Raw genomic sequence first — 26,604 nt, 5'->3', positions numbered from 1 at the left:
AAACGTTTCTTCTTACCACTGCTACTTGCTTAAACCATGGGGGATTTTCTCCCTAGGCTAGGACTTTTGGCAGTGACCAAGCCCGGGACATCCCTGCCCGTGCACAAGGGTGTCTTGAGCCTAGTTGAGGCCTAAAGTCCCAGCCTAGATTGTTCATTAAAAGTCATGGTGCATGTGGTGTCACGGCACAGGGACTCTTGCTCAGGCTTTACACCTTCTTCTAACTAAGATAAACTTAACATACATCTTTATAAGGACGTCTAAAGCAATTTTTGTAAAAAATTGGAGAAGGTCTTCCAGAAAGCTGAACTAGGGCCAATGGAAATAATCCCAAAATCTATTTAATCCATTATGGCACCAGTTTCCTTCCAGAATGGGACAAAAGAATGGACAGTTTTATAAATGGAAATGGCCCTAACCAAAAATATCATAACTCATTTTGAAAACCTTCTCTTTTAGAGAGGCTGGATAAATATTGTAAAGAGCTTCTCAAGAGGATGCAATTTGTAAATGTTCACTTCAAAGGATATTCCATTGACAGACATTCATGACATAATGTGAAAAAGGTTCTCCAGTGTGGTCAGGAAGTAAAACAGTAAAAGGACCTGTAGTGGATACACTTGGAAGCCCAGGATGGCTAGCAACTGGCGCGTGACGCGTGAGGTCTTTATCATGGTCTCATGGTCAAAACGCGTCGGTCGCTAGCCATCCTGGGCTTCCAAGTGTATCCACTACATGTCCTTTTAATGTTTCTACAATAAACGTGAAGTTTTATTTCCAAACCACGCTGGAGAACCTTTTTCACATTGTTTGGATTTGCAAGCCCAAAGCCGGGGTGACTTCCTATGTGGACTCCAACTTCATCTGAAGAATTGATATATGGCGAGCTCACTCTCCTATTCCCGGTCCCTCTATATATACATTGATGACATAGGTTATCAAATATTTCGTAGATCAAGATCCCATGACTCTTTCTGCAATATTCTTTAGGTGGGAAATGTCTGTGGTTTTCTCTTTTCTGCTCCATGGAACACACAACTTTGTCAAGAATATGAGCCCACTGTGTTTTATCATAACACTTCTCGCAAAAAAAAAACATCCATCATGTACAATATTCTGCACTCAGTTGTATTTTCCCCACCTTTTTCAGCCATACAAGAACAATTAGATATTTAGGTTTCCCAATAGAGTAAATTGGGATGAACTTCCAGCGACGAAAGAGTTACCGTCTTTGTTCTCCTCCAGAAAGAACCCTTGAATATCACTTGCTTGCTTCTTGTCAGGTCCTAAAGGTGATTTCTGTTCTTCGTTGCCAGAAAAACTTTGCACTGATCAAAACACAGCTGCATAGATGTGCTTGATCCTATAATAGGTGCCAGTGTGCCTGGCTGTATCTGACTGCACCTATGAAAATAGATACATATAATTAGTACGACAGATATCATATGCATGCTAATTCAGCTCCGTATAAAATGAATTAGAATGCGGCAAGGTTTTATTTTGTTAAACCTTGATATTAATAAGACGAATATATTTCACCTTTGCAATTGTGTCTTTTCCAAAACAAATGCTTCCATTGAAATTGCTACAGAATGTTCTAATTATTTCTATACAGGGTTCTTTCAAGACGATTTCGCCTTTGTAACTGTTAAACTAATGCATTCTCTTTTAATCTCCCTTTTAAATACCCATTTTTTTCTGGATATTAATATATTTTATTACCATGCATTATTTTAGAATAGCTTACATTAGCTCGAAAAAGAAACAAGAGAGGTAAAAAAGCCCTTCATTTCGTATATCTTGGTGAAACGCAGCTAATTTTCTCCCTGGTAAGTAAGCAAAATGTAGAATCGCAATGGAGTCATTTGCATGCGAGATGTCAAATATTGCCAAACTGCAAGGCTATGATCTTCTGACCCGGAGAACACCATAAAGTAAATATCTGCCGTGATCTGAGCTTTTTTTTGTTGAAAATGTATTAGAATTAGAAATGCTAAAAAATGATAGAATTAGAAATGCTAAAAATATTGCAAAGTGTTACATTTCATTTTTGGGTAGTGTATCTATTAAATTTGACATCTTGGAACATGATGTCATTTTATTTCCTATGGAATTCAAGTGAAGGTACCGTAAGAACCTGAAGCAATGTATGGGCCTTGAATTACATATCAGTACGACAAGGATCAATGTTGAACCCATCTGCATAGGCATAGGCATAGGAAATGCCAAAAGAATTCCCTATGATGAGATAGCATAATTCATGCCCGTAGACACAAGACAATGATTACTATAACTACACTACTACATATACAGTACATACTCTTAAACTCTTCTTAACTCTCATTTTGTGCAAATAAGTAGATTAGGAGATGATAGTATTCGGGGAAGCCACTAAACAATCTGATGGAGAGATGTCATTCCACTCTGCACTGGTTTCATCTGGCCAATCCTAAGGATAGGTCATCTCTGATGGATGGGGATGTGACACCCGGCACCCTCACCGGTGCCGGCCTGATGTGTTCATTTGTGGAGCTGAACTACACAGCTCCTTTAATTACATAGTGGTCATGGCTGGGTACTGCATATCCACCACATATTAATTCAAATATTGTCACAGGGTTACCGCGACAGTGTAGAGCCAGAAGACTGCAGCATCTGATTGCTCCTACTTCGGCACTGAGAAGAAGCACTTCACCTTCACTTAAAATGTGTTTATTTCTTCTGGCAGAACACCCGTTAATTGGTCATGTTGGAAATCCCTGTGCTCACAGCTGTGCTCAGTTAGCCACTCCATTTCCCTTTATAATCTGGGCTCTGTTACTAATCCTTGTCAGAGCTAGCATTTGCTGCATGGCTAATGGTGGGAGAGGAGTACACATGAGAAGGAGAGTTGAAGGAGTTATCTGTGACTGTTGCTTGGTTTGTATGTGTGGTAATTCCTTATCCTTCTCTGTTTTGGTTTATTCCCCTACCTTCACACCCCAGTGCATTCCTCTGTTACATGTGAGTGAATATTTTGTATGCCTGGAGTTTTCTGTTAACCCTTGTCCATGTTGCCTTGTTTGTCGTGTTGGTGTACTATAGTGCAGAGTAGCGCCACCTCTTCCCTGGGTGGGGGAAGAGGACAAACGGAGAGCTAATTCAGGAGATAAGGCAAGGGTGGAGGTCTAGGCCTTTTCACCATCAGAAGTAGTTCAGGGAACAGGATGAGCTAGGGTGCCCCTTACTGTTAGGGACAGGGAAGGAGCCCCTGGTTCTGGGTCACCTGACAGCTGTGTCATGACAAATATGCAGTACCCAGCTGTTTCCACTATACAGGTGATCGAGCTGTGCAGTTCTGCAACTTAGCACATTTGGTGTCTGGCAGCAATGGGAATAAATAATCGGCTGATTTCATATTGATGATATATTCTAACGATAACAATAAAAAAGCCCCAGACAATCCTTTTAACCAGAGATCATTAGAGGTGTTCGAGGTTGGATCCCAACTGATCTGGTATTAATGACCAATTCAATGTATGTATCATCAATATCAGCATAGTGAAAATTCTTTTAAGGCCGGGGTCACACTTGCGAGTGCAATGCGAGAAACTTGCACGAGTCTCTGGCATCAATACCCGGCACAGCCACTGGCACTCGGGACCGGAGCATGCGGCTGCATGTATTTCTATGCAGCTGAACGCTCCGGTCCCGAGTGCCGGTGGCTGTGCCCAGTATTGATGCCAGAGACTCATGCAAGTTTCTCGCATTGCACTCGCAAGTGTGACCCTGGCCTAAGACACATACTGTGTATGCTGCCACATGAGGTGTAGCATCCAACCTTTTTATGGACGATATACCCATGGAATTCCACAGCTTGGCAGAAAATTCCAAGGAAATTCTATTTACTTTGAATCAAAAGTACTCCAAAGCCTCCAATTGCCCTAAAAAGATGCATTTCACATCTCCTTTCTCTCTCCACATTAAATGAACCAGTATTAATTTTTTACTTCATGCACAAATACACTTCGCTGTTGTGCCATCACTAGTGTTGAGCATTCCGATACCGCAAGTATCGGGTATCGGCCGATATTTGCGGTATCGGAATTCTGATACCGAGATCCGATATTTTTGTGATATCGGGTATCGGTATCGAATCAATAGGGATGTGGAAAATAAAGAATTAAAATAAAAAATATTGATATGCTCACCTCTCCGGCGGCCCCTGGACTTCACGCTGCTATCCGGGAGGCTTCTTTGTTTAAAAAGCGCGCCTTTCGGACCGGTGAATGACGTCCCGGCTTCTGATTGGTCGCGTGCCGCCCATGTGACCGGCACGCGACCAATCAGAGGCCGCGACGTCATTCGCAGGTCCTCAATTCCTATAATTAGCAGTTTTGTGAATGAGAATGACATCGCGGCTTCTGATTGGTCGCGTGCCGCCCATGTGACCGGCATGCGGCCAATCAGAAGCCGCGACGTCATTCTTATTCACAAAACTGCTAATTATAGGAATTGAGGACCTGCGAATGACGTCGCGGCCTCTGATTGGTCGCGTGCCGGTCACATGGGCGGCACGCGACCAATCAGAAGCCGGGACGTCATTCACAGGTCCGAAAGGCGCGCTTTTTAAACAAAGAAGCCTCCCGGTTAGCAGTGTGAAGTCCAGGGGCCGCCGGAGAGGTGAGCATATCAATATTTTTTATTTTAATTCTTTATTTTCCACATCCCTATGGATCCCAGGGCCTGAAGGAGAGTTTCCTCTCCTTCAGACCCTGGGAACCATGAGAATACCTTCCGATACTTGATGTCCCATTGACTTGTATTGGTATCGGATATCGGTATCGGCGATATCCGATATTTTTTGGGTATCGGCCGATACTATCCGATACCGATACTTTCAAGTATCGGACGGTATCGCTCAACACTAGCCATCACACATATCTGTACAATTTTGTCAGTCTTTATGGCTTTCTCTCCCTATTTTTATGGCTATCTTTAACTTTGAGCTGTGATGTCCTCTCACTATCCAGATTCACCATGTATGGCTGCTGCATTCCCTGACTCTGCTTTTATATTGGCTCTGATAGATCCACCTGATTGGCTATGCTATACCAAGTGATGACATAGCTTTGAAGCATTCTTGGGAAGCCTACCCGGCTGCACTTGAGGTCATGTGATCCCTATTTGCCTGATGTAATGATGAAATGGTGATGGCCATTTTAGGAGTTTGATCTAAGTGATTTGCAATTTTCACAGACTCGTCAGTTTCAGTGAATTCCTAAAAATTTGACATGAATTCGATTATCATTGAATCGACTTGTTCATCTTTATAGGACTCCATTATTTCTCATTGAAATGAGCAGCTCCAGAAATGTTTATCTCCCCTTATTCAATTGAAAGACCCTCTATCTGCAGACTCAGAGAGCATGCTTACGAGTCTGATATCTCTCATCCAAAGCTGACATCAATCTTAATTTATGGTTGCCTTAAATCCATGTGGCCACTATTATTACCAGGGATCTCTTTGACTTTTCATTTGTAAAAGTCATTTTTCCTTCTCGAACAGAAACATTGATTGTACTTTTGTATTCAGTTTGCAAAAGGTCTATACAATCATTGTAATATGCATCAGTAGACACTGCCCCAACCTGATGTGAACATCAAAGGCTTTTGTCAGCTGGAACATCTTCAAATAGTCAAAGACTACTTACATCTGGAATATTTGCCTAATTTCTCTATCATTAACTCTCATTTCGGCTTATATGTGGTTTCTCACTAATGTAGTAAATAACTTCTTTTCCCGGCGGTGGCTGGTATAGTATGGTTTCATAACGTGCGACATCCACATATGAGTCAAGAGGTAATTCTAGATTGTCTTGAGCTATGAAGTCTTCTGTTTTGCTTCCTGCGTTGTATCCAGAAGGGCTGCGCTTTTCTGCTTCGAGTGTAAGTAGGCATAGACAATCAATTTTGGGTTAACTGCTTTGTCTATGTGAATGCTTTGAAAAGTCATTCTACCATCAACTGCTATGAAGAGCGCTTAAAAGGAAAATGTTCTTCTAATTACCGAGAGCCACAGGTGAATCTCTAAGGTTCCCTCGAGAAATATTGTAATTCTCTTACCCGCCATCATGTAACTTTCCCTATTGTTTCATCACAATAATTCATATAATTATATTTTGTTTCAAAGAATACCTTGTAAACCATATTGCTTTTCATAAAGCTGTCACCATGTGCACATCGCATGCAAACAGTGTATACATACAGAGGCATCAAGCTTCAAGTGCTATATAACCTCTACTGTATATCTATGATTTAACATTGGCATTTCTGTCTAGGCTGTCCATTTGCCAATGATCTGAATTCTAATTAGAACTTCCCATTTCAATTTCCAACATTTTTCTCATGCTGCACCAAGTCACTGGAATGCACTACCTTGGACAATCAGTATAGTTCTCAATATCCATAGCCGTAGAACCACATTTTATTAGAAAAACTTATCACATTTACTAATCTATTCCTTCCTTTTTCACAACCCAATGTCTAGATTATTGTACTTGTTTTAATTATGTATACTCCTCCTTTCATGTAAAGCGCCATGGAATAAATGGCGCTATAACAATAAATAATAATATCTAACTGTAACACCCACATGCTTTGCACCCTGATGTATTTCATATTTGTGCATACACCTGTAATTGCTGGTGACTGGTTCATATATGTTTATATGAGCTATTTTATTTAGTATAAGAGATGTCTAGATCATTGTGAAAGACAAGCACTTTTACCTTTTGTGTCACATCTTTCCAAAACTTTTCTCATGCTGCACTGGTTCACTGGAATGCTCTACCTTGGGCAATCAGTTTAATTCCTGATATCCATTTCCCTAAAACCACATTTTAGTAGAAAAACGTATCACATTTACTAATCTATGCCTTCCTTCTTCACAACCTGATCCCTATATCTAACTGTAACACCCACATTTTTTGCACGTTAATGTAGTTCATATCTGTGCATACACAGGTAGTGGCTGGTGACTTTCATATAGCTTTATTTGAGCTATTTTATTTAGTTTAAAGATATCTAGACCATTGGGAAAGACAAACACTTTTACCTTTTGTGTCAAACCCTTCCAAATCTTTTCTCATGCTGCACTGGTTCACTGGAATGCTCTACCTTGGACAAATCACTTTAATTCCAGATATCCATTTCCCTAAAACCACATTTCCTTAAGAAGACCTGTCAGATTTACTAATCTATTATTTCCTTTTTTAAAACCTGTTCCCTACATCCAACTGCTTAACACAGTGTTCCCCAACTCCGGTCCTCAAGAGCCACCAACAGGTCATGTTTTCAGGATTTCCTTAGTATTGCACAGGTCATTGACTGCTTGCTTGTCCAGGTGATGCAATTATCACCTGTGCAATACTAAGGAAATCCTCAAATCATGACCTGTTGGTGGCTCTTGAGGACCGGAGTTGGGGAACACTGGCTTAACATGTCACTCTCTGCAAAGAGAAACGTTACCCCTTGGATCTACATCCAATTGTAACCCCCACACTTTTTGCACCCTAATATTCATACAAAGGTTCTGATTGGTGACTGGTTTATACAGCTTTATGAAGGTTTTGAATAAAAACAAGTCTAGCCCATTGTACAAAACACGCAATTTTACCTTTTATGTCACACTTTCCTCCTCATAGATTGTAAGCTCTTGAGATAAGTGCCTTCATTCCTACCGTTTGGATTGTTAAATAGTTGGTTACTCCATGATATGTGACTTTGTTTGTAAAGGTACCGTCTGGATTGTAAAGTGCTGTTATGTTGGCTCTATATAATTACATTTTTATAATGGAATCTTTAACTATTGTACATCTGCTAAGACTTTTGTTTTTATTTCACCAATTTTTGTCTATTTTTCCACTTTCGGCTTCCAAGATGATGTCTATGTTTGCAATTCGAGAACCTTGCATGAAGTGAGTGTAACTTTAAAAGTGCAATAGTAAATGTTTGGATACCACTGATTGTGACTTGCTTTGCACTGGTTTCCTTGTTTGCTCTGTGGTTTGCTTTGGACGGACTTTAAATGGTTGCATATGATTAGGTCTATGAACGGAAGGTGTTTATCATACTAGACTGGGCACACTTCCTTTGCTTCGATAACAAACAATCCAAGCACACATTGTATGTCCATTATACATAATTAGCTTTTTGATTAGACCAATTCTCATATGAAAATGATGCTCTACTTCACATTATCGTTTCCTTTGCTGTCTACTGTCTGGGCTATTATGATTTTTCCAAATGACTCGGATGTATTCCCTTAGTTCTGCGGTTGGGGGGCATCTATCTTGCAAACTTGACATCATTAACTATGACCAGATGTTTTGGTTCATCATCTTCTAGTCATTTGTTGGTCTTCAAAAAAAGTGTAGTAGTGATAAAAGTCCCTGAAAGATAGAAAAAACTAATGGTTTGAATGGTTTAAATAAATTGAATAAAAAGTTGTTAAGTCAAGAGGTTTTTTACTGAGTATCGTTCCATCATGGCATCTGCACTTGTACAACCAAGATTGTATTGTTCAGCTCTGATGAATTCCATGAAGTGGCATAAATTAATAAAGCTAATAAAAATAAAAGGATGAAGTTAAGTAGGTTGGTCACATTGGTTAGATGATGGCCTCATTTCATACTACTGCCTCCCAGCATCGAACATGGGAGCAACCAAATATCTAAAGATCTTCCTCAAAGCCCAAAATGTCAGCACAGTCTTCTCAATGGGGAGATGCTAGTGATGTTTATTTTTTTAAAAGAAAGGTGCCATCAAAAAATGTAAATTTTCATCAATCGAAAAAATGTAAAGTATTAATGTTTTACATTAAAAAAAATGTATCATGTGTTTTTAATGGAGTAAAATATGAAAAAAAATGTCAAAAGGTTTGGTATTTGCACTATTAAACTCTAGGGGGAGCAGTTGGTGAAATTTGCCATGAAAACCTAGTGTACAACTAGCTCACATTATGACTGCAGTAAATGTGGGTGGGGTCTGATCACATGTCTGTGACATCACTCCTCTCCTCCCCTTTTGACTGTTTGTAAAAGGATAAGAAAAGATGAAGTTTAGGATCACAGTGAGGAGCCATTTTGTTGGTGACTGCAAATTGATACTGACAAGTAGACAATGGCACCGAGGACGGATGGCAGCACTGATTCTGTTAGTTGGTGCTGCTCGCTGTATCATAAGCTGGGGTCAGATACACGGAGTGTATCCCATGCTGCAAATAATTCCAGGGCGTATTACACTCCGCATGTTAGGGCTCAGTGCATATTATCACATTATGGGATTAGAAACACTGGTCTGGGGCATATCACGTAAGATGGGATTAGATACACTGGTCAGGGGTGTATCTCACATGATACACAGATACAGAGGTTAGATACACAGGTCTAGTGTGCATCACCCATGCCAATGACGGGATAATATATACAGGTCTGGGGTGTATCACGCAGGATGGGGATTAGATACACAGGTTGGGACATATCACCCAGGATGGGGATTAGAAACACAGGTCTGGGGCATATCACACAGGGGGGGATTAGATACACGGGTCTGGGGCGTATCACGCAGGATGCAGATTAGATACATGGCTCTGAGGTATATCACGCAGGATGCAGATTAGATACATGGCTCTGAGGTATATCACGCAGGATGCGTATTTGATACATGGGTCTGAGGCATATCACGCAGGATGACAAATGACAAAAGACTGACTGGCACTTCCAAGCTAATGTGAACAGGTGCATAATAGGAGCAGCCACCTTCATATACAATAAACAATAAAATTTGCACTCTGTAGTGCTAAAACATGTGAGCATGAAATATATGAAATATGAATAGCAATACTACTTCTGGATACTAGGAAAAAAATGAGATACTTAGCACATAATTTGGCCAATTCATGCATGCCCAGCAACCAACGACAAGGTGGTCTCAAATCTGCTGGGTCCTAACATGTCTAGTGTGAATACATCTCGAAGTTGGGTAGATGTGAATACCTCTCTTCAAAGTCTAACTTTATGGGTAGGCCAGACTTTTTTTGAGATTATTTTTTACCTGCTTGTAGACTTGAATAGGCAAATCTCATCAAAGTAAGAGAAAAGTGTATGATTCGATTTTTATTCTCACGGACGATCGAACTGAAAGGCGTTATTGAATAACGTGGATCAGTGTGCGGTACATGTCCTAGCTGATGAACCGTCAGCTGTACGAGCCCTCACACCGATGTAGGGATCCCGCCTTACTCCCATACCTAGCGCTATTATTGCAAACTATAACTGCACAAAAATAAGTTCTCACACCTCCCACGTGAAGAATTTTGCACATATTTAAAAGATCTGCAATTACATTTTTTTCGTCAATTCCTAATTGACTAAGTTGCTGAAGCTCAATTTGCAGGTGTGAATTCGATGTGGTTACATATATTGATATCGGGACTCCAATGTGTCTTATTTTCACGTAATAAACTGTCACGCTTTTTGCTGCTTCGGATGGCTGCCGTTTCATGGGTGATACAAAAACATGTAAATACATATTCCAAATTGCAGATGAATTTTTAATATTGAAGCAACAGATGGCTGAGTAATTACAGCTCAAATTACCAGCCGATAATTAAATGTTACCTGTGTGATTTAACTACATGGTTTGTAGGTGCTATTTTGGTTGTGTAAATTATTTTTCTAGAGAGATATCTCAGTTTACTTGGCGAGAACGCTTTGAAGTTGCACGTTAAGACTTTTCCGAGAACAGCCACAGAATGAAAAGAACGGGAAGTGGGGGGATGGGAGGGGTTACAAATTATTGAAAGTTAATAATGTGTAAAAAATATGTACAAAAGGCACAAAACATATTTCTTTAAGGAAACATGACACTTTTGAAAAAAAAAATGGCACCTGAAGCGGAAAGCAAAGAAGTCTTTTATTTTTACAGGCTTAGTTACTATAGTCATAATTATAGACCCATCTGCAATATTACAAAGATAATTAGAAGAAAACTTTCTTGCAGAAATTTCCTGACAAAATCCGGACATTTCTGCCAGTTTTTGCCGTGTTTTTTTCGCGTTTTTGATGCGTTTTTTCACGTTTTTCAACCAATGCATTGAATAGCGGGAAAAACGCAAAAAGTTCGCAAAATTAATGAACATGCTGCTTTTTTTTTTACTGCAATGTATTTTTTTCGTGGAAAAAAAACGCACCATGTGCACAAGAATTGCAGAATGCATTCAAAATGATAGGATGCATATGTATGCGCCTTTTATGCATTTTTATTGCTGAAAAACGTGAAAAATCCTGAACGTGTGCACATACCCTTAGACTGATTTGCTTATGATCCTATTGAAAAAAGACTAATTGAAAATTGACATTTGATTATTGTGTAAAATGAGTATTTTATTTTTGGTGTTAAGATTCCCAAATAATTATCATTAGTGATGAGTGAGTGGACTCGTTGCTCGGGTATTCCAGAGCTAGCTCGGGTGATCTCCGAGTATTTGTTAGTGTTCGGAGATTTAGTTTTCATCGCAGCAACTGAATGATTTACAGCTATTAGACAGCTTGATTACATGTGGGGATTCCCTAGCAACCAGGCAACCCCCACATGTACTCAGGCTGGCTAGTAGCTGTAAATCATTCAGCTGAGGCGATGAAAACTAAATCTCCGAACACTAACAAATACCCGAGCAACGAATATATTCGCTCATCACTAATTATCATCCTTATTTATTATCAGATGCCACACTGAAGGTCCGTATGGCATACAATTTTTTTTTTGAACTGTCCAATTTCAAAGTAAATTTTCTGCATGTTGCAATTTTAATCTCATGACGAACACAGCTGAGAAAAATACGCAAATCGGCATGATCTCATTAAATAACATAAGTGCAATCTGATTTTTTAGCGGATTGCACTAGTCCGATTTATACTCTAGTGTGAGCATACCCGTAGTATAAAGCTACATTCATACATTTAATGCAGTGTTTGATGCAGTTTTGTGAGCCAAGCGTAATAGTGGAAATAAAATAGAGAAGGTTTTTAATAGTGATCATACACATTAGATGAAAATGGGATTAGATTTTGTTTTGTGTTGAGGTGGATTCGCTAAGGTGGGTAGCATGGACAGAAGCGTTGATGAAGTGGAGCTGGACTTGCCGGACAACGCATGGAACAGTAATGACTTATGAAGCTGGATATGGACGGCAGGTGGATCAATGGAGCTGGAAGTACTAGGTAAAGCACGGCCAAATATTACGGTGCTCGGATGTGCTTGTTACTCAGCAATAATAGGTGGTGCTCGATGTAAAACTCAAATCCCCAATCTGCATTTAGCCTAGGGAGGGAGAGTTGTAGGAGCAGGGAGAGTGACAGGATCCAGTCTGTAGACAAGGATAAGGCCTGTGCAGTCCGTTGGCAAATATATAGCTGCAGTTTTTTGTGGGGTCTGAAAAATTGAATATATTTTGATCCATCAAGTATTACATGCTTTGAGGTCCATTCTTGTGTTGTATAAGACACCCAAAAACTATTGAAACATTTTCCTGGGCTAAATTATTGAGCCACGCAATTTTCCGTAGTGTGGAGTAAGTTTTTGTGATATGTAAAACTAAGAAAAAGCTTTTAGATATGTTGTAGGCTTCCATTTCTCAGACATACAGTGTTACGTGGTCTGTGAACATTTCTTTGAAGTACCCAAAACGCTACAATATTACTTGGTAGTAATAGGTTTGATATACAGTGCTATATGGTCTGTAAAAATTTCTGTGATCTCTAAAACTGAGAAAAAGTATTGAAACATTTTTCTATATTGAATTTGATTGCAATCCATTCACTTTAGCGTTCTTTCTGTTACATTACGGTGGAGCAAACTAAAAAAACCTATTTGATTGCTAAAGGTGAACAATTTTTTTCTTTCATTAAAAATAATCTTGGTTTCAAGGGACATAGCAATTACAAAATGTGTAAGGCGTGCTTGAAGGGACGGGGAAGTGGAAGTGCTGATGATGGTGCACGCAGATGCCAAAGACGTGGGGCAGGAGGCCAAAAAACATGCTCATCCAAAGGCACCTAGCTACCTATCCCACTTTGCAGTGAGGCACAGTACACCACTTCTGAAGCCAGAGCAGTGCAAACAATTGGATGGTTGAATAGCAAATAATGCTTCTAGCAGGCTTGGCAGCACCACATAGTCTTCCACTTAATCCTCACCCTGATCCTCCTTACCCACACCATGTTGAGCCCCATGAGACTAGTGATCCCACACTAGGACACTCCAAGGAGTGCTTTACAACATAATTCCTTAATTGTGGACTCTCAACCTGAATGCTACAAGAGGGACAGGAGGACATGCTGTTTAGTGATGCACAAACCTTAGAGTAGCCATGGCCACAAAAGCATGGTGGTGGGGAATGGCAAATTTGGGATAAGGAGGAAGATGGTGTTGAGACACAGTTGCTGCTAAGCCTTGTTGTTAAGTCACAAAGTTAGGAGGACCAGGGTACGGTGGTGGAAGATGAAGTGGTGTATTACAAAGTCACTGACTCAACCTCTGAAGCTGGCAAGCAGAACAAGGCAAATAGCACTGAGTTGGAGAGATCAGCAGCACTAAAACAGACATGAAGAGGCAGTGGAGTGACCAGAGGGAGAAGGTGGGTAACTGTTCCGATTAGCACTGACACTCCTGAATTTCTCTGTCAAAAAGACAGGTGTTCCCCAGTCTGACACGTTTTTTTTAAAAGAGTTCTCAGACAAACAAAATGGCCATTTGCAACCTGTGCCATGCAAAGATCAGCAGGCGCCTGACCACCAAGAATCTAACTACCACCAGCATGATAATTTTAATGCTCATGCCCAGACTCGTTGGCATGAGCAAGGATTGTGGCCCCATTGTGCCAAAAAGTTGACTTACCCCGGAGTGGTGTGACTAAGCAGCTACCTTGGTGTTTGCTGGTGCCTTTAGTAGTGTGTTCAGGCTTGTGCAACAGGTAGCTGCCAGGTACCACTATAGTGCAGTGTCTAGTAGTAGCACTAGACCCCCAAGAGGGCAGGAAACTGTAACGACAGGTGCAGGCAAGTACTTTAGATATACTGACTGGCTCAGCTGATGTATATGTGGCACCCCTGAGGGTCCAGTCATCACTGAGGTACTGCATCTCAGTCAGAGGTGTGGTGTGGTGGTGTGGTGCCCCAAGGAGGGGACACTGCACAGAACCCTAACGCTTGCACCTATCAATAGACCTCTCCAGGCCAGGGAGGGATTAGGTAGAAGGTGTGGGTTGAGAAAGTGGACAAGGGGAGGAAAGAGTTAGTAAGTCAGGGAGTTGTTGAGGAGAAGTGAAGCAGAGCAGACGTGTTGGTGTGAAGCTCCTGACAGTCTGAAGAGAGCGAGAAAGGAGAGAAGCTCCCAGGAGAAACAAAGGAGTCCTAGGGGCATGAGAAGTGTGGAAACCACCCGTGTGGCCCACATGCATGCTGACCATCGCCAGGTGGAGGGACCAGGTCACAGTAGGGGAATCGACCCCTGATCTAGTGGAGGAACTACAAGTCCCAGATAGGAACCCGGAGTCTGTTGTGTCTGCATGTGCGACAGCAACATACACATCTATTTCGCTGAAAAGGTAGACACAGAGGGTCAAGGAGACAGTGAAGAGGTCACCAAACAGGACCCGCAACTACCGATTTGGGACACTGGGTGTGAAGCGCAGGACAGGAGAGGCAAGTGCCAGTGCAGTGAGTCAGCCAGGAAAGGTACATACTAAGCGGATCCTGGATGAGTGCCCCAAATTACTTTAGAGTTGAGTGGACTACTAACCTGGAGGACACAGCACCCGGCTGGATACTGTACTCGAACTGTGAGTAAAACGTGAAGACTGCACCCTGCTGTGTCCTCTCCATTCTTTACTGCATCACCTGCCTTACACCACAACATCCTCCATTTTAATAAACACCTTTAACTGCCCTGGGGTCAAGCTCTGCATGTGGAGAGCTGTAACAACTTTGCTGCCTCCTCATCTGCCCCAGAGGACCTGAACTGCAGCATCGGCTATTTCTGGCTGAATACCGCAGGCGGCGTTACGAATAATCCCTTTTCTATACAAACTTTAACTCCCTACCATTATTTAACACCCCATTAATTGCATGCCCAGGGCCATGGACCGGGTCACTGCTGCCATGACCACCTCTTTAAGAATCGTCCCACCTAGTTCCAAGTATCCCATGGCCCTAGCGGGTGTCGCATTCTGGAGTCACGAACAGGATGGACTGACCTAGCAAACTGGGTCTTGTACACCATGGACTTTATTGAACTGTTCAGTTGCAGCCATTGTCGCGCCACATAGTATGCGGAAAATGGAGGAGATAAGCTGTCGTGGGCAGAGCCCAAGAGAGGACGTGAAAACTGTACCCGCCCACTGTAGAGACTGCCAAAGAAAAAGGACTTGTCCATCAGTGAGATGGATCTGCCTCCTGATAAAGCTGGCTGTAAAGAAAAAAGGGAGTGCAAGAGAAGCGTGCAGGAAAGCATGCGACCAGCATGGCAGAACGCTACCCGGTGGACGAGATGGCGGATGGAGGTCAAAAGCTGCGAGAGTTTACAGAGGGAGAAGTGGATTTCCCCAGCCAGTGGATCTGGAGCTCCTCGGCGTTAAGATAGAGGAGCTGACAAGCCAACTTCTGCAGTCATGGCTGGCCGCGGTGACAGCATGGAAGGAGGCTCTGCTGAAAAGGGTGTCTGCACAGAAGATCTTGAAACCAGCATCCTCAGCCCCAGCGGTGACGGAGGAGGAGACCGGCACTGGAGGAGCAGGTATGAACATTGCCCCGGTAGTGGAGGAGACCCTGGTGGGACCTTTAAGACCCCCGCCAACCCTAGAATCCAGCCAGGTAGTGAAGGATATAACCTGGGACTGGATGGCAGACATAGAGGTTATGCTGGTGGAGCCACTGCTACCTGAACTCTTGCCCCGGGAGGTGCATGGTAAAGGGTGGGGCAATCCACTGGAAGCACCCGGAGACAGACTTAATGAGGTTTCTGGAGGAGGCCCGAGCAGGGGCCAACCATGTGGAGACCATTAGCGTTGAGGAATTCTGCTGGCAGCAGGTGCTGAAGATAGTGGTGGAGGAGTAGGAGCGCAGGGCCCGGTGGGAGGCCATGGAGGTGCACAACATGCAGACCAAGGCCTGGATCCACAAGGTCAGACCTGCTGATGGGGGCCCGGTAAGGAAGGGAACTGTGGTCTCTTTCAATCTGAACAAGGGCTGGAGATTCAACAGGGAGACATGAGAATCCTTGGAACTCTTTGTAAACTGCTGGGATGTGGAGTCACATCTCTTAAAGGGACACCCGTACCGTGACCTTTACCCGGGAGATAAGGTGACATTCACCCGGCACAAGGGTGAAAGGGGGTGGCACGACCTCAATGTAAAAAACTGCACAGGACAGCGTGGTGCTTCAGCTGCTGCCTCCCCATCTGCCCCAGAGGACCTGAACTGCAGCATCGGCTATTTCTGGCCGAATACCACAGGTGACATCACGAACAATCCCCTTTTCTATATAAACTTTAACTCCCCACACTTACAGTATTAAACAACTCTTAAATTGCGCGCCCAGGGCCATGGACTTGGTCACGCTGCTGTGACTACCCCTTTAAGAATCGTCCAACCCAGTTCCAAGTACCCGATGGCCCTAGTGGGTGTCGCAGGTAAGTACTGGCAGACATGGGTAATGTACAGGCGGACAGGTGCAGATGGCCACATTTGACACTCTAGCAGTCTGGCCGGTTTCTCCGCAAGGAGAAAAGCTACTTCTTGGATCCCGGTCAGATGCCTCTCACACAGCCAAACCAGATCTCACACTTTGCACTGACGAGGGGCAATACCCCGAAACACAGTGTCTGCAAATTGAGATTCTGGTTTTGGCCTTTATCCTAAGTCATGTGACAAGGCTCGTTAAAGGGTCAACATTGACTTTTAGGATTGCTACTTCCAGTAGGTGACACTAGAGATCTAGTCCTCTTCCTCTCTGAAAAGGCTATTTGCATATTTCCCAGAGGAGCATTGAGGCTTTAAGTCTCCTCATCTCAGCATGCTTAACATGTCAATCTCCACAAGGATTATGTAAAATACAAGTAAAATACAAGTATAATGTGATTCCAATTGAATTTATTTGTTCATTTCTAGTGATCATATATGATGAATCAGCAGAACTGAGGATAAGAAGGCACATGGAATAGAAGTGATAAGTTGATTATCAGGTACCAGACGCCGATCCAGTGATGACAGCGGGTGATCAGCGACCAAAAAATGGTCCTGATCATTCCCCAACGACCAACAATCTCCCAGCAGGGGCCTGATCGTTGGTCGCTGTCACACGTAACGAGATCGTTAGCGGGATCGTTGCTACGTCACCAAAAGCGTGACATTGCAACGATATCGTTAACGATATCGTTATGTGTGACGGTACCTTAAGACAACACCAACAGGGCTGAGTTGTTTGTTGAAGCTAGTTATTAGACAACAATCTGGAGAAGCTAAGAAGAAATTAGGCATCTTGCTGGAGGGAAGGCAAATGAAAAGTGTGGCTTGACCCCTGAGGAGCACATGGTAGCAGAATGCACTATTACCTGAATACTCAGGTAGTGCATAGCCTCTTGAGCTGGCCTTAAAAGATATTGGATGAGAACATCAGAAGTGCATTCCCGGTTACAATAGTAACTCAGTGTGGATTAGCACAGAGGGAACTGGCCATAGGGGAAGGAAGCAGAGCCCAGCTCTTGAGCTGGGACAGGTGAGTAATTGATTTTGCTGGAATCACAATCCATTGATGGCCGAAAACAAGGAAAAGAAGTATTTGACATTTTGAATTTCAAACTTATTTCCAAGATGGAAACAAGATTCCAGCATATATGTCACTAACTGAGTTGCTGTCATCAACAGAAGATTATATCTAGAGGACTAGTAAACCTGCTGCCAAGTAGTCTTGTATACTTGAACTTGGTATAACCCTGTCTCCATCACTGATTGTCACCTTTATGCCTATGCACAGTGTACACAGAATACTACCAGTCATTGGTGTGGGAAAATAGAGATTTCATTAAAACTGCAGGAAGCAGCCCAGTAAATGATACATAGAGGATGTCAGGGTCTTTGCCTCTACATTGTGGTGCTCTCAAATGATACCGCTAAAACCTGCTGACCGATTCCCTTTTAATTCCAATTGTTGACTAATGCCACAAGTGTCTGAATAAAATATACATATCCACTTTATCTTAAAGGGATTGTTCATGATTAAAGTTTAAGTGTGCAGTCACTATATATGACTACAGACTTGGGAATTCTCACAAACGTGCACACTGAGCGCCATCAGAATTCTCCAGTGTCGTTAACGGAAGTGGGCAGGTACGTGACCACAAGTATGTGATTTGCATACATGCGGTCACATGCCAACTAGACCTGCATGGCCTTGCTCAACACAAGTGAATTGAGCAAGGCCAGACACATCTAGTCAAAATATAGCCGGAAGAATGCGAATTGCATCCTTCTGGTTACATGACTGCCCACACTGTGAGTCTTTACAAGCCTGCAGTCGTGTAGTGTTAATGCAGATTTCAGACACAAGCCTGGACAACCCCTTTAATTATCTTAGACTTAAAGAAAACTTTCGCCATTTCACCAGTTTTCACCTATAAAATAAGCAAAAAGTAACGTGTAGTGCAGGACATTGGTAAGCCAACAATCTGTTTAATTAAATAAAGCAAAGTTGACAATTACAAAGGTAACCTTTATATAAGTTGTAGCCTACGTAGAAATGCAGCCATCTTCAGCCATTCTGGTATATGTATATAATTAAAAGGAAGGTGCCCCATTAGATTGCACGATTGTCATTATCCATTTTTGAATTTGTGACAGCTCTGGTTCCACTATGTTTTATATGTAGCTTTTTTCCTATCAGGCTAGTGGAGGTTAATGTCAGTTTCCCCTGCTGGCATCCTGCTGTAACTGCAGAGTGGCTAGGTCAGCTGATGTGGGTGGTGACCACTCCCACCATCCTTTAAATCAGTGTTCCCAAACTCCGGTCCTCAAGAGCCACCAACAGGTCATGTTTTCAGGATTTCCTTAGTATTGCACAGGTGATAATTGCATCACCTGTGCAATACTAAGGAAATCCTGAAAACATCACCTGTTGGTAGCTCTTGAGGACCGGAGTTGGGGAACACTGATTTAAATAGTCAACTGATGCATCAGCTGACTATTGGTTATAGAGTTATTCTGTGGAGACCAGCTATGCAGTTGGAGCTCTATAGTGTCAGTTGCTTCTGGAGTTTGGAGTCCTGTTTCTGTGTCTGCTGCGGTGTGGAGCTTATCAGCAGAGTCTGGAAGCTAAGTGTGGTGTTTTTACCTTGTCTGTCTCGTGTTTGTCACCACCCCCTGTGTTGCACCATCTGCAGTGGTGAGGTTAGCGCCCTTGCCGGCCAGTGCACTAGCCAGGGCAGTGCAAGGTGACAGCAAGGGTCAAGATTCATGATGGCAGCGGGGAGAAGGAACCACTTAGGGCATTAGGGGAGTGCAGGGACAGGCTCAGGTTGGAGCTCTGGAGGTGTCCTGTCCATCATTCCCTAACGGTAGGGCCTTCCTCTCCCCATTTCCATCACGTGTGTGTATCCTGCCATTCAATTACTGACCCCCTTGTGGGATCGTGACAATTATGGTGACAGACTCCACTCTAATTATCTTTCTTGATAGTCAAATTATTTTAAATGTTGGGCAGTTCTCCTGCAATAAGAAAAGGACTTTTTCCCTTTTAATTTTTTTTTCTAAATTTGTGCTAGCCATGAAAAAATAATAAATGTCGCAGATATTCACCTTCTATAAAGGCCAGAAGTCTCCAATGCTGCTCCAGTGATTGTGTGCAGGTTGCAGTTCTGATGTCATATCTAAAGAGCTGCAACCGATCATGGAGCTCAGTAGTTCTACTGATGTAGATGACATGAGCTCCTGATCTCAGTGATTGGCTGCAGCCAAATTTGTATGCAACCAGATTGTGTAGAAATGAAATGAAATTAACCTTTGGTGAGCATTGAAGTTTCTTATACACATGAGACAGTGGTTGGAAGAACGTCAGCTATCTCTTCTGACTACCCCATTCAGCTGCAGCCTGGACTTCCTCTTCATGACCGATTTGCCCAAGGCAGGAACAACGGTGCCAGCGCTGATTGGGCGCTGGCATCACGTGTCACAACACCGCACGAGAGACCCGGGTAGAGTGAATGCCAACACCGCGGGAATGACGCCGGCATGGTAGGTGAGTTTAAGCTTTATTATGTCGAACATTTTGATCAAGATTAGGTTGTCCTAATGGTGGACACATCTTTAAGTTTTTTTTAATTCTATATATATCTAAAATGGTAAATTTAAGAACTCAACAGTAATTGCAGTGGACTATAAGTTTTTATTATATCACCTGAAATTAAAGTAGGACCGAAGATTTGTAACAAGGTCATATAACTTTACAGGATTCAGGAACACATCTCTACTTTTATGACCAGTCCACATTGTTCTGTAATTTTATTTAGCATTCAACATTAATGTGCCGTTTGAAGTATGTAAGATTTCGGTAAGAAAGGCTTACATTATGATTTAATAGCAGACGTGAGATAATTGAGAACGATGCTGGTCCAGTCTACCAGGCAGGATCTTTAAACAAACCACGTTTATTGTAATGTCATAAAACTTGCATTTGCCCTAAAACAATCCCATTTGGTTTTCAGATGTAAGATGTGGAACATGTAGAATTCGGACCCCACTGGTCTATAAAACGGTCCCGTCATCATGAGGTACACTCATATAATTAGTAAAAGGCTCCTATAATTAACAAGGAAAGAAAGAGAGAAAAGAGAGAAAAGAGAGAAAGAAAGAGAGAAAGATAGAAAGAAAGAAAGAGAGAAAGAAAGAGAGAAAGAAAGAAAGAAAGAAAGAAAGAAAGAAAGAAAGAAAGAAAGAAAGAAAGAAAGAAAGAAAAAGATAATGGGAGAAAAAAAAATCAGAATGGACATTATACATAAATGCAGCATTCACATTCCACCTATAAGTTGGTATAGGAACTCTGCCATAGCCTACATATCCTCCTTCATCTTTGTCTACCACTATACCTATGCTCTCCTCTATAATCTGAACCTCCCATTCTTGTCTCCAAGATTTTACTTGTGCTGTGCCCATTGTTTTGGAATATTTTAACCCACACAGTCCAGTTACGTCTCAATATTCACAATTTTAAGCATGTTCTAAAACACATTTTTTAGATTTACCTGTCACATCAATTCACCAATCTAACTCTACTCTGTTATCCCTTCCTATTTTTTTTCTTCAGAACGTGGTCACTCCTAGCATCTGTTACCAGACAATCCATGCACTCTATAGCGCTTTGAATCTATACTTCTACAGATAATGGCTGATTACTAGTTCACTTAACATTATTTTTTGGCCCTATTTACTATATTGCTGGCCGGACCGTAGAACATAAACATTTTTTTCCTTCTGTGCCACGCCTATTTACCCATAGATTGTAAGCTTGAGACTGGATCCTCAAGAACTTCAAAGGGAGGTTCATTTGATATAAAGAAAGTTTCAGGGCGCCCGAAAAGTCGATCAGCGCCAAGACTGTTTCCTAAAGAGGATTTAGCTACAGGATCAGTGCAGTGCTTGCTCCGACATGGCAACAAGCAGGTGTTAGTGCAACTGCATATACATTGAGGATAATACTTTTGTTAACTGGACTTGTGTCATGAAGGGCAACAATAGAGTTAAGGTACTGTCACACTAGACGATATCGCTAGCGATCCGTGACGTTGCAGCGTCCTCGCTAGCGATATCGTCCAGTGTGACACGCAGCAGCGATCAGGCCCCTGCTGTGCTGTCGCTGGTCGGGGAAGAAAGTCCAGAACTTTATTTCGTCGCTGGACTCCCCGTAGACATCGCTGAATCGGCGTGTGTGACACCGATTCAGCGATGTCTTCACTGGTAACCAGGGTAAACATCGAGTAACTAAGCGCAGGGCCGCGCTTAGTAACCCGATGTTTACCCTGGTTACCAGCGTAAAAAAACAAACAGTACATACTTACATTCAGCTGTCTGTCCCTTGCCGTCTGGTTCCTGCACTGACTGCTGGCCGTAAAGTGAAAGCAGAGCACAGCCACAGCGGTGAGTCACCGCTGTGTGACTCACCACTGTGCTGTGCTTTCACTTTCACTTTACGGCCAGCAGTCAGTGCAGGAACCAGACGGCAAGGGACAGACAGCTGAATGTAAGTATGTACTGTTTGTTTTTTTATGCTGGTAACCAGGGTAAACATCGGGTTACTAAGCGCGGCCCTGCGCTTAGTTACCCGATGTTTACCCTGGTTACCGGGGACCTCGGGATCGTTGGTCGCTGGAGAGCTGTCTGTGTGACAGCTCTCCAGCGACCAAACAGCGACGCTGCAGCGATCCGGATCGTTGTCGGTATCGCTGCAGCGTCGCTAAGTGTGACGGTACCTTTACTTCTCTCCAAGTAAAACATCAAAGACAAACTGATTTTCTGAAGGAAGCACATGGATTGTACTGCAGAGGACTGGGGTGAAGTTGTTTTCTCTGATGAAGCCCCCTCCAGACTGATTGAAACATCTGGAAGAACGATTTCCTTGAGAAGAAAAGATGAACACTTGCACGAGTCCTATGTCATGCCAACAGTAAAGCACTCTGAGACCCTTCACGAGTGGGGTTACATTTCTTCCAAAGGAGTGAGCTCATTCACAATTTTGCCTAAAGGCCCCTTCACATTAAGCGACGCTGCAGCGATACCGACAACGATCCGGATCGCTGCAGCGTCGCTGTTTGGTCGCTGGAGAGCTGTCACACAGACCGCTCTCCAGCGACCAACGATGCCGGTAACCAGGGTAAACATCGGGTAACTAAGCGCAGGGCCGCGCTTAGTAACCCGATGTTTACCCTGGTTACCATCCTAAAAGTAAAAAAAACAAACAGTACATACTTACCTAACGCTGTCTGTCCCCGGCGCTGGGCTTCTCTGCACACCTCCTGTACTGGCTGTGAGCACAGCGGCCGGAAAGCAGAGCAGTGACGTCACCGCTCTGCTTTCCGGCTGACCAGCGCTCACAGCCAGTACAGGAGGAGTGCAGAGCACAGCGCTGGAGGACAGACAGCGTTAGGTAAGTATGTAGTGGTTGTTTTTTTTACTTTAACGATGGTAACCAGGGTAAACATCGGGTTACTAAGCGCGGCCCTGCGCTTAGTAACCCAATGTTTACCCTGGTTACCGGCATCGTTGGTCGCTGGAGAGCGGTCTGTGTGACAGCTCTCCAGCGACCAAACAGTGATGCTGCAGCGATCCGGATCGTTGTCGGTATCTTTAGTGAACAAAATAGTAAAATGGGTCCATAGCCAGGAAAAATCTCATATCTCAATCCAATTAAGAACCCGTGATCAAATTTCGAAAGGCAGATGGACAAACCAAAACACAAAGATTATGTTAAACTCCAATCACTGATTACAACTACGGCGAAACAGCCAAACATATGATCACCAAGTGATCCCTTCCACTACCAACATAGACCCAATAGAGAATAAGGAAGGTGCCAATATGTAAAAAGGTATAAATTTATTAAGCACACATATTACAATGTATACCAGCACTAAATGGCAAAAGGTATAAACATATACATGCAATTATATGACAATACCCTAAAAATAGGGGGAGAATAAGGCAGGCTATATATCAGCGAAAAACCAAAAAAGGGGGGGACCACAATCCTAAGGGTATATACACCGCTATATCCAGGATTACACCTTACTGTAAACGGTGTGCCATAAGGCCCATACAGGACTATACATGATCAAATTCTATAGTGTTACAGGCAGTCAATTGCATGTGGTTGTAAAATATAATAAGCCAGTTGTACATCAGATCAGACATAAACCATGTACCATCAGATATAGGTGTAAAATGTACAAAATAAGGCTAATCACAATAATGCTAGTATCCCTGTAGGGTGCCTGACTCAGATTGTAGCCACATAAGTGATCACATACCAGAGCTCCGTAATACACATACAGTAGTAAGATAGTACAATGGTAGCACACATAATACGCAGCTCATATATTACCTGCGGCCATGATACAACCCCGGATGGTGGTCCCGTAGCGCACCTCGACGCGCGTTTCACTGCCCCCGCAGTTTCGTCAGGAGGTCAAATGAAAAATAAATGGGATCTAAACATCCTCCAAGAGCAGCTTCTCCCAATGATCCTGGAACAATTTGGTGATGATTAATTATTTTTCCAGCATGGAAGATCACCGTATCACAAGGCAAAAGTGAAAACTAACTGACTTAGTGAACAAAATAGTAAAATGGGTCCATAGCCAGGAAAAATCTCATATCTCAATCCAATTAAGAACCCGTGATCAAATTTCGAAAGGCAGATGGACAAACCAAAACACAGAGATTATGTTAAACTCCAATCACTGATTAGTCAACAAAGGGTGGTCCATCCGTTAGTATTTGGCCAGAAACTGATATCGAGCATGTCAAGGCGAATTGCAGAAGTCTTCGAAAATAAGGGTCAATGTGGTAAATATTAAGTATTTGCATAAACCTGATGTATTTGTCATTAAGAGTGCAAAAACTTATGAAATGCTGATAATTGGATTTCAGAAATCGTAGAACCAAAAGACTGAAGAAGCAGAAAATGGTGCAAAATTGATGTCATTCTCAAAACTTCTCCACGCCAGTCTTAATAAAGGGTTAAATGGATCATGGTGTTTCCACATTGTTAGGGCTAGCGGAACGCACCAAATAATAAGACAGATAGTGTATGGTGCGTTCGCAGCCCGGGGTCCACCGTGCAGAGATGGAACCTGCTGCTAAGTAATGACGGACTATATGGCGGTACTCATAAGTATACACACACGTGGGTTAAACTTCACCCAGCGTGAAGGAAGCGATCCTTTTGCGTCACAGGATCGCGGTACCGCACATAGAAGGCGAGCAAGTAGTCAGCGAACTCAACCCCAACTAGGATTGAAGTCCGATTAGACCCTTGCTGGCACAACATTGCAACTGGGTGTGTAAGGAAGCAGAATAACAATATTAGGGCACAAGAGTGCATGCGGTGCCGCACTGACAAACGCCACTAACCACCCAGGCTTGGGTAAGGAAAGCACAGAGGAAGTGCACGGCGCCGTACTGGCGGTCACAGCAACTGGACGCTGTAACGTGTGATTAGTGCTGTAGGATAAGTCGGGCGCTAGATAGCAACCATACACCTTCCGCGAACAGACATTCAATAGGGAAGGGGTATCCAAGGACGACTTGCACTCACAACAAACACACGTAAGCAAATGTACACTAGCGCATGGCCGTGCGGTCATGCGCAGTTTATATAGTTGCAGCACAGGAAGTGGCCACAGAAACTTTGCCCTTCCAAGACCTGCCAAGAGGACCAATGGAATGTGCTGCAGAGCCTGAGCACATGACCCTCGATCTCCAACGGGAGATCTTGCCCTGGGCATGCTCAGTGTGTGCAGACAAGGACTTAGTCCCAGAGAAGTCCGCTCGCTGCTGACCAGCACTGGCTTTAATGGCAGAAGCTGAAGAAGCAGCAGTAACTCTCTGTACAGAGTGAGACTGAGCAAGACGCTGGGACCGACGTCCCTGCTGAGCAGACTCCACTGCGGCTGGATAAGAATGGGAGACCGCAGCGGAGATGGCTCGAGATTCCCCCTGTGCAGAAGCGGGAACTCGAGACCTAACATTACCCCCCCTCCTTGGGCCTCGCTACGCTCGAAGGCAGCAATGAGCTGTGGGGCCCGAATGTTTTCAGCAGGCTCCCATGACCTGTCCTCTGGGCCATAACCCTTCCAATCCACCAGATAGAACTTTTTGCCGCGTACCACCTTGCACCCCAAAATAGCGTTCACCTCGTAATCGTCCGTAGACGAACCCGATGTCCCGGCAGATGACTCGGAAAACCGGGACATGTATACGGGTTTCAAGAGGGACACATGAAAGGTGTCGGTGATACCCAAGCGTGGAGGAAGAGCCAAACAGTAGACCACAGGATTAACCTGTTCGAGAACCTTGAAGGGACCCAAGTAGCGAGGAGCAAACTTAGTGGACTCAACTCGCAGCCTGATGTTACGGGCGGAGAGCCACACCAAGTCGCCAGGAGCAAAGGTCGGAGCGGGGCACCGATGAACATCGGCGGAGGACCTCATTCTCTCCTTGGAGGCCCGAATGGCATCCTGCGTGCGGTCGAAAATGTCCCGTGCCTCCACAGCCCAGTCTGCCACCCTGGAGTCAGCAGAAGACACAGGCATGGGCACAGGAACACGCGGATGCTGGCCGTAATTTAGGAGGAATGGAGTCTGACCGGTGGAGTCAGCTACGGCATTGTTAAGTGCAAACTCTGCCCACGGTAGCAAGGATGCCCAGTCATCCTGCCTGGCAGAAACAAAATGTCGTAAATATGTGACCAAGGTCTGGTTGGCCCTCTCTACCAACCCATTCGTCTCGGGATGATATGCCG

Source organism: Ranitomeya imitator, chromosome 9 (assembly GCF_032444005.1).
Source record: "Ranitomeya imitator isolate aRanImi1 chromosome 9, aRanImi1.pri, whole genome shotgun sequence".
Lineage (NCBI taxonomy): Eukaryota > Metazoa > Chordata > Amphibia > Anura > Dendrobatidae > Ranitomeya > Ranitomeya imitator.
This window is presented reverse-complemented; position numbering follows the sequence as displayed.